Here is a 10,761-nt window from a genome sequence, read left to right as displayed (position 1 = left end):
AATGACAATTTTGCATGAGGTAAAACTCTTTATAGTTTATAAATCTTTCCTTTTGGCTATCTTAATAATAATATTGTAATTTATAGCTAAAGAGACGTATGATCAAGAAACTGTTTTATTTTACTTTTGTGATTTATGATAAACATACCGAGGGCCTCAAAACAGTACCTAGCGGGCCGCGAGTTTGAGACCACTGGTGTAAGTAATGTGTGCACCTTCTAGGAAAAATGAAGCCAACATCTTATGCAAAAAAAAAGTAAAGCTCTGATGACTATTTGCTCTGCTTTGTCCGTACACCCCCCAAACGCCGGTGCACTTTACGCCAGGAAAGCCAGTGAGGCACGACCGTATTTCCTGGCCAGAGAGCAGCACTGCCGCGCGAGGTGAGCCAGGATAAAGCAGCCTCCTCCCCTCTCCGCGCCGAAGGAAAAAAAGGGGGATGGCTCAAAGAGGAGGAGGAAGGGGAGGGAAGGGAAAGGCAGGAGGAGGAGGAGGATTCCAGATTAAAGATGGCTACCAGCAGCTGCGGGAAAACGAAACAAGCGCCCGGGATGGGGGATCGCTGGCTCGCTCTGGCCTCTCGGCCTTGATGGGCGCCCCCGGCACCGGCCCAGGCTGCAACCCGGGCTTTCAGTCGGAGCGGGAAGGGGCCAGAGACTTCATGCCGCCGCGCGGTGCCCGTCGGTGAGCGCGGATCGGGCGCCTTTCGCACCCCCGCTCGAGCTTGGATTGGGAGATTTTTTTTTTTTTTTTTTAAATTACGTCCTTCTGGGTCGCTCTTGGCACATCGGCAGCCCGGGGGCACCGCGGCGAGGAAGCCCGCGAAGGAGGAAGATCGGAGGAAAAGGGGGAGCCCGGCCAGTGCAGCCGCCGCCGCTTCTTTCCGAGCTGGTGAGTGAGTGTGCCTGGGCCCGTGCAGGGAACCCGGGAAGAGATTTCCGCCTGCCTGGCTCTTTGTGCCCCTCTTCCTCCTCCTCCAGCTGGCATTTGGTGGGGCTGACGGGAGGAGGGACGGATCCTGCTATTTTCTGCCCGCATCTGTGATTTCTGTCGGGAGGAAGGACGTTATCGGAATGGCTACATTTTATTTTATTTTTTTTCCCTTCCAAACTGCATGTCACCTTTGCTGCTGCTGCTGCTGCTGCGAAGGTGTTTTGGGGAGGGTACAGAGGGTCTCTCTAAATGCTGCTTCTGGGTAGCTTTCGCTCCCGTCTGTTTTTTCCCTACAAGCAGCCGGGCTGCTTCTCCCTCCTCCCCCCCCCCTTCCTGTTGTTCATCCTCTGCTGCGTTGTTTGCCTTCCTTTAATTAATCCTCGCCGCCTCCCACTCGCTTTTCTGTTTCTCCCGGGTCCGCAGCTGGTTCTCTCCTCCCCCCGTCCCAGAAAAAGGGACCGGTGTCTGTGTTGTATTTAGCCTTTCCTTTCCGTTTGAGTAGGTGGACGCCCTTCGTGTGTGGTTTTTGTAAACTCCCCCCCCCTTTTAAAACAAAAAAAATAAAAAAATTTCTCTGCCCTCGTTATTTTGGCAGACCAGCTAGATTTAATTGGTTCTGTCCATTTGTGGTTGTCTTTTCTTTCTCCTCTGCTGCCTTTCCTTTAGGAAAACGTCCTAAGTGTGGATGTTTCTTTTTTTGTCATTGAAATGCTTGCCAGAAGCTAAGTTTGTTTACCTCTCCCTCCCCCCCCCCCCCAAAAAAAAAAAAAAAAAAAAAAAGGTCTGGGTTGATTATGAGAGACTTTCAGCTTTCTCTGAGAGCCCCCTGTTTTCCCCCACCCTTTACCCTAAGCGTAGGCTTGGCACCCCAATCCAACAGTTACACTCAGTTAGGGCACTGGTCTTTGACTTAAGGGCCGCCTCGTGAGCGGACTGCTGGACACGATGGACAACGATGACCCAGCAGTGGCAATTCTTATGCAGACTGCAAATAAGCAGCTCATAAAGTAAGGGATTATGATTCATTCTCACGTTTACCCCTATTTCCCTTTCCCCAACCGCCTCACAGATTGGCACAGGTTTTCGCCACCAAAACTAAGGTCTGAAACCTCTCCAACCCCCTAATACCTAGGAGAAGTCAGATTTCTCTGACCCCACCCCCCAATCCCCCTTCCTTCATTGCCTGTCACCATTGCTGCCAAAACAGCCCAGCTTCCTAACCAGGGCAATGATGAGGAAGGGCAATAGGAGGGCAAAAAATACCATCTTATTATACAGATGAGGGTCAAAAAAAGAAAGCGGAATGGAGGAGAATACTTCTCCCCCCCAGCCTAGAAGCAATGACCCACAACCCTAAGAATGCAACAACTGCAACCAGGAGTATGATTTCTGGTGCGCTACTTCCCATCTCGTAACCAGTCATGGGGCGCGATCCTCTCAACCCCCTTCCTTTTATGCCATAGGGGAGATACACCTGTAAGACCAAGCATGTCTCCCTCTTCCCTCAGTGACAGGAGGGTGGAAAGAGACATGAGCTGCTGTATCCAATCAGCCGGAGGAACCTGCAGTTCCCAACCAGTGCCACTCGGAACATGAGAGGCAAGGCATACGCAGTGATTGTAGTTACCACCCTCCCAACTATCCCCCTCTCCGTTTCAGGGGAGGCCAGATCATGAGCCGCTGGTGATGTGGTGCACCTAGACCTAAGACACAGTCTTCTGTTGCTTGCAGCTGTCTGTCCTGTCTTTAGTGAAGGTTATAGGGAGCATCAGCCATTAAAATGTACGACAAGGCCCTATATTTTAGCAGCTCCCTTGTGACCTAGAATAAAAGGCTGGTGGTAGAAAGTGTCTTGTACCAGTTACCGTTCCTTGAAAGATGAGGAATGAGTCACCTCTAACATGACGTCCTTTTACCTTGGATGTCCTACTTGTCCAGTGCCTGTGTGCCCTAGGGGAGTTAGCAGTGTCAGTTTTGGCCCTCTTCCTAGGTAGCCTCCCTAAATATCTGGGACAGGTGGCATCATTTTGCAGACAGGGGTGGGTTGTGCTCTCATTGACTTGCAAGGGGCTAAAGGTAGTTTTGGCATCCTCTGTGCTGGAGGAAGCTTTCAGTTATTGTATAGAGAAACACAATGCTATTGGTACTGCCACACTTGCAGGAAAAGTCTGGCAACAGCTTATAAATGCAGTCAGGTTCTGCTGATATTGCTGGTACTGACACCCTCCAACCTTGGAGTTTCCCCGGTCAACCATTCCTATGTTCCTGGCTACATGTCTGTGATGTGGGATGCCGCTGCAGAGGCAAGAGAGAGGAGCATTCCACTTCCTGTCCAGACCCCCTCCAGTTGCCGGTACATGGGCCAGCAGGGGCCACATACACTGAATAGATGACTGCTACAGTTATAGTGACTGCTGTCGGCCAGAAAGTAGTGCTACTATCTAGTCCTCCTTGCTGGTGAGGTGCTGCCTGGAGTCGTGTGTATGAAAGAGAAAACTAGATAGATCTTCAAAGGTTGAAAAATGACTCCACAACTTTACATGCTGGGACTGAAATTCACTCACTATATGCTCTTTTTCAGTCTCCCCTTCATTATCCTATTTTTGGACAGAAGGAGGGAAAATAGGCACATCCCTCACTTCATCCTTCTGCAGCCCCCTCCCCTTTTTTTTCACAGCCCATTCAAAGTCCTGTGTCATCCTCCTAGGCCAACTTGAAGTCCTCCCTCTCGCTTTATTCTTTGACTTCCCAGGCTTTTCCTGTTGCTTCTTTGTCCTTTTCGGGTGTGATTTGGTTTCCTGGTATTCTTCCTGCTACTCAGATAGGATTACACTTCCCCCTCCATATTCGCCGTTTCACCAATCGCAGTTTCGGTTATTTGCGGTTTTTCGTTTGCAGGCTCCGCTCCCAGTGTTGTACAGAGAAAATTCCTATTCGCAGTTTTATCATATTCTCTAGGGTTTTTTTTTTAACAGAAAACCGCAAATGACATACGAAAAGTTATTCGCTGACTTGTTATTCCCCTATCACCGTGAATACGGAGGGGGAAGTGTGTTTCCTGGGACCCAGCTATGCTTCTAATCAATGAACAGTAAGCCCTGCTGCTGTTTCCCGTGGGCATGGGTGTTCAGGGCACCTTGTTCCACTGTGTTGCTATTCTTTGTCCTGAATCTCTGTTTCCTTTCTGTGGTGGCAGGGACAGAGCAGTCTCGACCATCAAGCATTCGCCTAGGGTAGAAACGTCTTGAAGGCAATAAAGAGAAGCCACAGTTTAGACAAAACATCAGGCCCTGACATCCACACAAAATCCAAGAACCATCAGCATCTACTTTTACCTGTAAGAAGGATGAAGAGCTATCAAATAGATCATTTTCCCCAGCTGTATGGCTTCTAGGACTTGCCTTCATGACTATGAAACAAAATGTAATATTCAAACGCATTAGCCTGATTGTTCATTTTAGAGGGGGGTTCTGAGAGTGTTGTTTTGGTGTGATCATGACTGTGGAGTTTAATTATGAAAATCTCAGGGAGGGGGAAATAGACTAGGGCCTTGAAAATTAATTGAGGGCTTGTTTTTGTCAGTTCTTGCACACAATGAAATTCTGAGGCGAGTAGGCAAGGGTGCCTGTGAATGCCAGGAAATATCTATATTTCTTTTTACCATGGCTTGTCATATTGGGAGAAAGTGTGAGCTTATAGGCATCTGGTTGCAGCGTTTTATAGCAGTGGACTAGACCAGTGGTTCTCAACCCTGTCCTGGGGGACCCCCAGCCAGTCGGGTTTTCAAGATATCCCTCATGAATATGCATGAGAGAGATTTGCATACCCTTCACTTCCATTATTTGCAAATCTCTCATGTATATTCATGAGAGAGATCTTGAAAACCTGACTGGCTGGGGGTCCCCTAGGACAGGGTTGAGAACCATTGGACTAGAATGCTTCAGCAATGAACATTGAGGCTACCAGAGTACATTGCAGTTTAGAAATTCTAGCAGTAACGCAGGCAGCTTGTATATAAATTGTTGCAGGGAATGGAACCAGAAGGTTTAATGACGTATATATCTTTCCCAATAAATAGTGATCCCTCCCGGTATAAACAGTCAATCAAGCCTGGCTATTTCTATAAGTTCATATGGTCATTTAAAATCTTTGAACAAATCTTTTGAGTTTATAGGAACAAAGCCTTGGAATCATCTTCAAGCTGCAGTAAGAAAAGTTTCTTATTATATCTTTAGAAAATTGTTAAAAACTTTTTATTTTTAATGATTGTTAAATGAATAAATTTGCATGGACACAATATTTTTTTAAATTGTTGTTATCCGCCTAGAATCTATTTGTGAGAATAGTGCAGAATATAAATACCGTATTTTTCACTCCATAAGATGCACTTTTTTCCCCCCCCCAAAGTGGGTGGAAATGTCTGCGCTATGGAGCGAATATAAATTTTTTTTAACCCCCCCCCCCAAAAAAAAATAAAAAAGCCAGCAACAATGCACCCACGCCTCCTGACCCCCCGGAAGCAGCAGCAAAAATGAGGAACACAAAAGCAAGACACCTACCTAGCTACAGGGCGAGGGTCCTAGGTGCTGGGCCAGTAGCCACTACCCCGCCTCTCTGCCAGTGCTCACCAGCAACATTTCCCCACGCTAGAGAGCAGGGCGGCAGTCCACGGAAATCCCACCCTCCCAACCCTTCAGGCACAGGGATTGGTTACCTATAAGACGTCAATCACACGGGAGCTGCTGTTATTTTCCCGGTTTGGCTTTCAGTTGTAATTGTTGCATTTATTTTGCACGTGAGGGGGCGCGGTGAAATTGATGGGTCATTTGGCTTCAGTCCTAAAGTAAAATTCGGCAAGTGTGTGCCTGGTCACCGCCTCCTACACCTAATTTGGCGTCCTAGGCTTTTCCCCATCACTTCTATACCAAACTATCTACTTAATTTTAATTTGGGTCAGATCAGTTCTGAAGTTCCCATTTTGATATTTGCTACCTGAGCCGCTTTTCCTTGGGGGAAGAAGTGCCTCTGTCCCGGGTGCAATGCTTCTACTGCGTCACCGTTAATAAAGTAACGGTCCTCCTCTGATTCCATCGCCCCAGACCTTCCTGTTCGTGCAGTGTACAAGCCGCAGTAATCCTGATTCAAAACAGTTTTGTTGCATTTACCCTGCAGAAGTTTAGGTTTTGTGGGCCTCTCGAGTGGACATAGTCCCTGGCTATCAGAGAGGCTGTAGTTTGCAGCCAGTACTACCACCAAGGAATATAAAGCCAATAAGTTGAAGTAGTGGCTAGACCAGAGGGAAAAGTCTCAAGGAGGAGTCAATGAAAGGCTGTCAAGGGAGGCCTTGGTGCTTTACCATGCTGAAAAGGAAAAGGAACTCTTGTTTCAAGCACTCTTTTCCATCTGATGCAGCCTGAACGGGACAAAGTAAAGGTCTATTTGTGACCTGCCTGGAAGTGCCAAGCTTCTCTCCAGTGTTACAATATTCTCGCTATATAAATAGATTAGTACACAGTTTCGCTATATGAATAGATTAGTACACAGTTTGGGGGTTTTTTCTTGGTTTTCCTCCTCTAAACCTAGGTGCGTCTTATGGTCTTATAGTGCAAAAAATACGGTAAATAAGAATAGACTAGAATTGACTAGCAGCTGGGTCTGTCTGGCAGACTAGGTACATTTAATAAGCAGAAGTCTTGGCAGGTGTATGCTTAGCCGGGTCTATCTGGTTTGTTTCTCAGGATTTCTATGAGGCCCAGATGTTTGTACAAAGACCATTCTTGTGTTGCTGGCTATTTATTAGAGATGACAAAGGTGAGGCTCAAGGGGGAATTGTGTGCTCCTGTATTTGAAATGGTGGTGTATTTAAAGACCAAAAGATGATCATGGATAAGGAAAGAGAGATCCTTCAGGCAGTCACACTGGCTAGTAGCTGGGAACTAGCTCTGGTGTGGCTAGTATTATAGGACTGCCGAACAGACTGAATTATCTTTTTTTTTTTTTTTTTTCCTTCTTCTTCTTTCATCTGTTGTGTTAGCATAGCATCATGTTGGTCTAAACTATGGAAGAAGTAACTAACTTGCTAGACACACACAGATTGCACGTACTATATAGCACAGTGTATTGAAAACTGTGTGCTCTGATGAGATTCTGGGTGTACTGCGAGACGCCGCTGAGGTGCTGGTGCCAGGCTGACTGCCTACAGGAAGTGCCTCTTGCAGCGATAGGCATGTCCTGTAGGGAGTCGGCCGGTGCCAGGACCTCTCTTCCTCTCCCCCCCCCCACACACACACTGGCAAGTAATAGGAAGCTCAGGGACCCATCTGGAGGGCCTTCGCATAAGTGCAGACGTCGACCTGATGACATTACACATGCACATGACGTCATCGTGTTGACGTCCGCGCCCTCCAGACGTGGGCCCTGAGTTTAGTGTGCTGCAGCTTCAAAAGGTTTGCGAGAGACTGCTATAGCAGGACATACACTTCTCCCTCCGTATTCGCGGTGGATGCAGGTGGAACATAGCCGCGGATAACTTTTTAACTGTTGTTTGTGTTTTTTTGTAACAGCCACCATTTTTAATATTGAAACTGCGAATAACTTTTCCCCATCTCTCCTTCTCCAGTCCACCAACTCCCCAACGCAAAGCTTGGCTGTGGGCGCCCCGGTCCCTGCTAATGAATGAAGAAGCGAGGTTCAGCTGCTCCCCGGGTCCTTCTTCTCCTCCGAGCATGGCTCCACCTGAGCTTCAGACACTCGATGCAGGGAGTCGGGACCTGAGCCCGCCCTTTCCTGCACGAGGCAGCGCGAGGGACAGGGGAGCCCGCGTCACCGTTGGAGGATTGGAGAACCGAGCTGAGCCTGAAGCTGCTGCCACTTATCCCGAGTGGCCTGTGCTTCCCTCCCACTGCTCTTGGCACTGGCGCTCCTCTCGCGAGACCTGAGCCCGCTGTCACTTAACCCGAGTGGCCCACGCTTCCCTCCCACTGCTCTTGGCACCGGCGCTCCTCTCACGAGACCTGAGCCCGCTGTCACTTAACCCGAGTGGCCCACGCTTCCCTCCCACTGCTCTTGGCACTGGCGCTCCTCTCACGAGACCTGAGCCCGCTGTCACTTAACCCGAGTGGCCCACGCTTCCCTCCCACTGCTCTTGGCACAGGCGCTCCTCTCACGAGACCTGAGCCCGCTGTCACTTAACCCGAGTGGCCCACGCTTCCCTCCCACTGCTCTTGGCACAGGCGCTCCTCTCACGAGACCTGAACCCGCTGTCACTTAACCCAAGTGGCCCACGCTTCCCTCCCACTGCTCTTGGCACAGGCGCTCCTCTCACGAGACCTGAACCCGCTGTCACTTAACCCAAGTGGCCCACGCTTCCCTCCCGCTGCTCTTGGCACCGGCGCTCCTCTCGCGAGACCTGAGCCCGCTGTCACTTAACCCAAGTGGCCCACGCTTCCCTCCCGCTGCTCTTGGCACCGGCGCTCCTCTCACGAGACCTGAGCCCGCTGTCACTTAACCCGAGTGGCCCACGCTTCCCTCCCGCTGCTCTTCTTGGCGCTGATAGCAGTCAAGCAGTGATTTTCAGGCTGGGAAGCTGGAAAGCAGCGATTTTTGTGGGTGAAAGCATGGAAGCAGTGATTTGATTTTTTTTTTTTTTTTTTTTTTTAGTGAACGTTGGTTAGCATTTAATTTTTTTTATCAGTACAGTAAAGAAAAGGAACTTTACTCATGATGTAATTTTTGGGGAGGAGTCAGCATAGAAAAAAATTGCGAATAAGCGAAACCGCGAGTGCAGAAACCGCGAATACGGAGGGAGAAGTGTACTTATCACTCTTACCCTAACAGAATTCTCGAGCACCATTCTGACCTCCTATGTAACTTCTTTAAATTAGTCTCCTTATTTTCTGACTCTTGCTGCTCTATCTTATCTGTTATATGCTCCATCTTTGCTTGCAACCTATGCTGTCTATTAAAATGTTTTACCATTTACTTTGTCAACATGGCAACATACTGTGCCATATTTTGATTGTAATTTTAATATTTCTACAGTTGTAATTTGTCTATGGCTTATATTTGACTTATTCTTTCTGTACACAGCCTTCAGTGAATTCATTCAACAAGGCGGTAAATAAAACCTAATAAATAACTAGTTTTATTTATTTGTTTTTCTTTTGAGATGCTAGTTCTCGTGGCTAACAAATATAAAAACCAATTCTAATTTGCAGGCTATTAAAAAAAAAAAAGGCTAATTTTTAAATAATTCTGGAGTGTTTGCTTTTCCTGCTAGTATTTTTGATGTAGTAATGTCTAAATTAAGCTGAGGGCTGAACTCGTGCGACTGCCCAGTGTGTGCACGTTCCCGACTCCCATGTGTGTTTACGTGTGAGCACCTGACTCCTATTAGAGGAATATTTCAAGCCTGAAAATATCACGTAGACAAATCAGTGGGGCATAAGGCATGGCAATAATAAGAAAATATTCTAAGACATTGTTTTGCTGTAGGAAAAGGACTAAATCTTCCAAAGCTTAATCTTAATTTTCTCCTATAGTCCTGACTTTTTTTTACTTTTTGAAGGTTTCGTAGCCTTCCTAATGTCTTTTTCACTCTTCTCCTATTTTTCATTAATATTCAGATTCTTGAACATACCCCGGCACTAATGCTTTGTGAATTAAGTGCTGTTTTCTCAATCAGTTTATTTCTGCTTTCTAGACACGTGATTTGTGTGTTTGTATGTTCAGCCAGGGGAATATTTAAAATTTTGCTGTAATGTTGTGAGGAATGTTAGTGTGTTCTTCAACCGCTGGTCCGCAGAAATTTCTTGCCGGTCCACACGGCTGCCAGTCCACGGTGCAATCGATGCGGCGTTGTCTTCAAGCCTGCTCCCTCTTCCTCAGTGCACCAAGCCATGGGCAGAGGCTCCTACGTGCGTCCTGCACCTGAACCAGAAGCCTTCTCTCTGACGTCACAACATTGGAGGGAAGTCTTCCAGATGAGGTGCGAGGAGCTGCTGCCCACGGCTTTGTGCACTGCAGCACTGAGGAAGAGGGAGCCGGCCTGATGATAACACTGGGGGGAGGGGGGGAACAGGCCAGAAGGCAAGGCACAGCATGGAGGGAGGGAGACAACAATGGTAGGGGGGAATGATTTTATTTTTTAATTTAGTGGTTGATTTACATCTGTTAAGGAAGAAATGCATTTGTTTCTTTTCCTCTGGGGTTGAACTGCATGCAGAGTCTTGCATCTTAGGGTTTGTTTGTATATATTAGTGCTTTTAGTTTGTGGTCCCGTATTTGCATGGGGTTATTTGTGTTCTGGTAGGAATGAATTTTGAGAAGCATACAGTGCTTTGTGTAGTTTAATTTTGTTGTTAACCATTGTGTGTTGTTAATGCAATTATATTGTGTGTGTGTGTGCATATATATGAAAAATGAATGGAAAAAATGGTGTTACAATTAATGCTATTATGGGGGCGGGGTCTGGGGTGGAGATGGGCAGGGTCTGGCCCATGACTTAGCCCAGTGCTCTTCAACTGCCGGTCCGTGGACCGGTGCCGGTCCACAAAATAATTATTTTATTTCCGCCGGTCCATAGGTGTCTAAAGGTTGAAGAACACTGATGTAAGAGATGGCAGGAACTGAATCCAAACCCCTACAGTGTGCTACCATTGAATAAGCAGAATATTTGTAGTGGAACCGATACTGAGGAGGGCCTGGATTTAGGAAAGTAAGATAGCTGTAGTGATGGTGCATCTGCAGAGCAGCCCCTAGTGGTGGTTTTTCCTATGCTGTGCCAGGATCAGTTTACCTCTAGTAAGTGTGGCACTTTAGTATATTATT

General features: G+C 47.3%; 1 protein-coding gene across 5 annotated transcripts in view; it reads left to right on the top strand.

Annotated features, from left to right (window-relative positions):
- Positions 1-490: 490 nt before the first annotated feature.
- WDFY3 (WD repeat and FYVE domain containing 3) overlaps positions 491-10,761 on the top strand; it is a 642,313-nt gene continuing 632,042 nt past the window's right edge. For all 5 annotated transcript variants that reach the window (XM_033914678.1, XM_033914667.1, XM_033914648.1 and 2 more), the window contains exon 1: positions 491-891. The gene's annotated coding sequence lies outside the window, so the exon portion shown is untranslated. The remainder of the gene's footprint in view (positions 892-10,761) is intronic.

The sequence above is a fragment of the Geotrypetes seraphini genome, chromosome 1 (assembly GCF_902459505.1).
Source record: "Geotrypetes seraphini chromosome 1, aGeoSer1.1, whole genome shotgun sequence".
NCBI classification, from domain to species: domain Eukaryota; kingdom Metazoa; phylum Chordata; class Amphibia; order Gymnophiona; family Dermophiidae; genus Geotrypetes; species Geotrypetes seraphini.
Note: the sequence above shows the minus strand (reverse complement) of the source record. Positions and strands in the feature narration are given on the sequence as shown.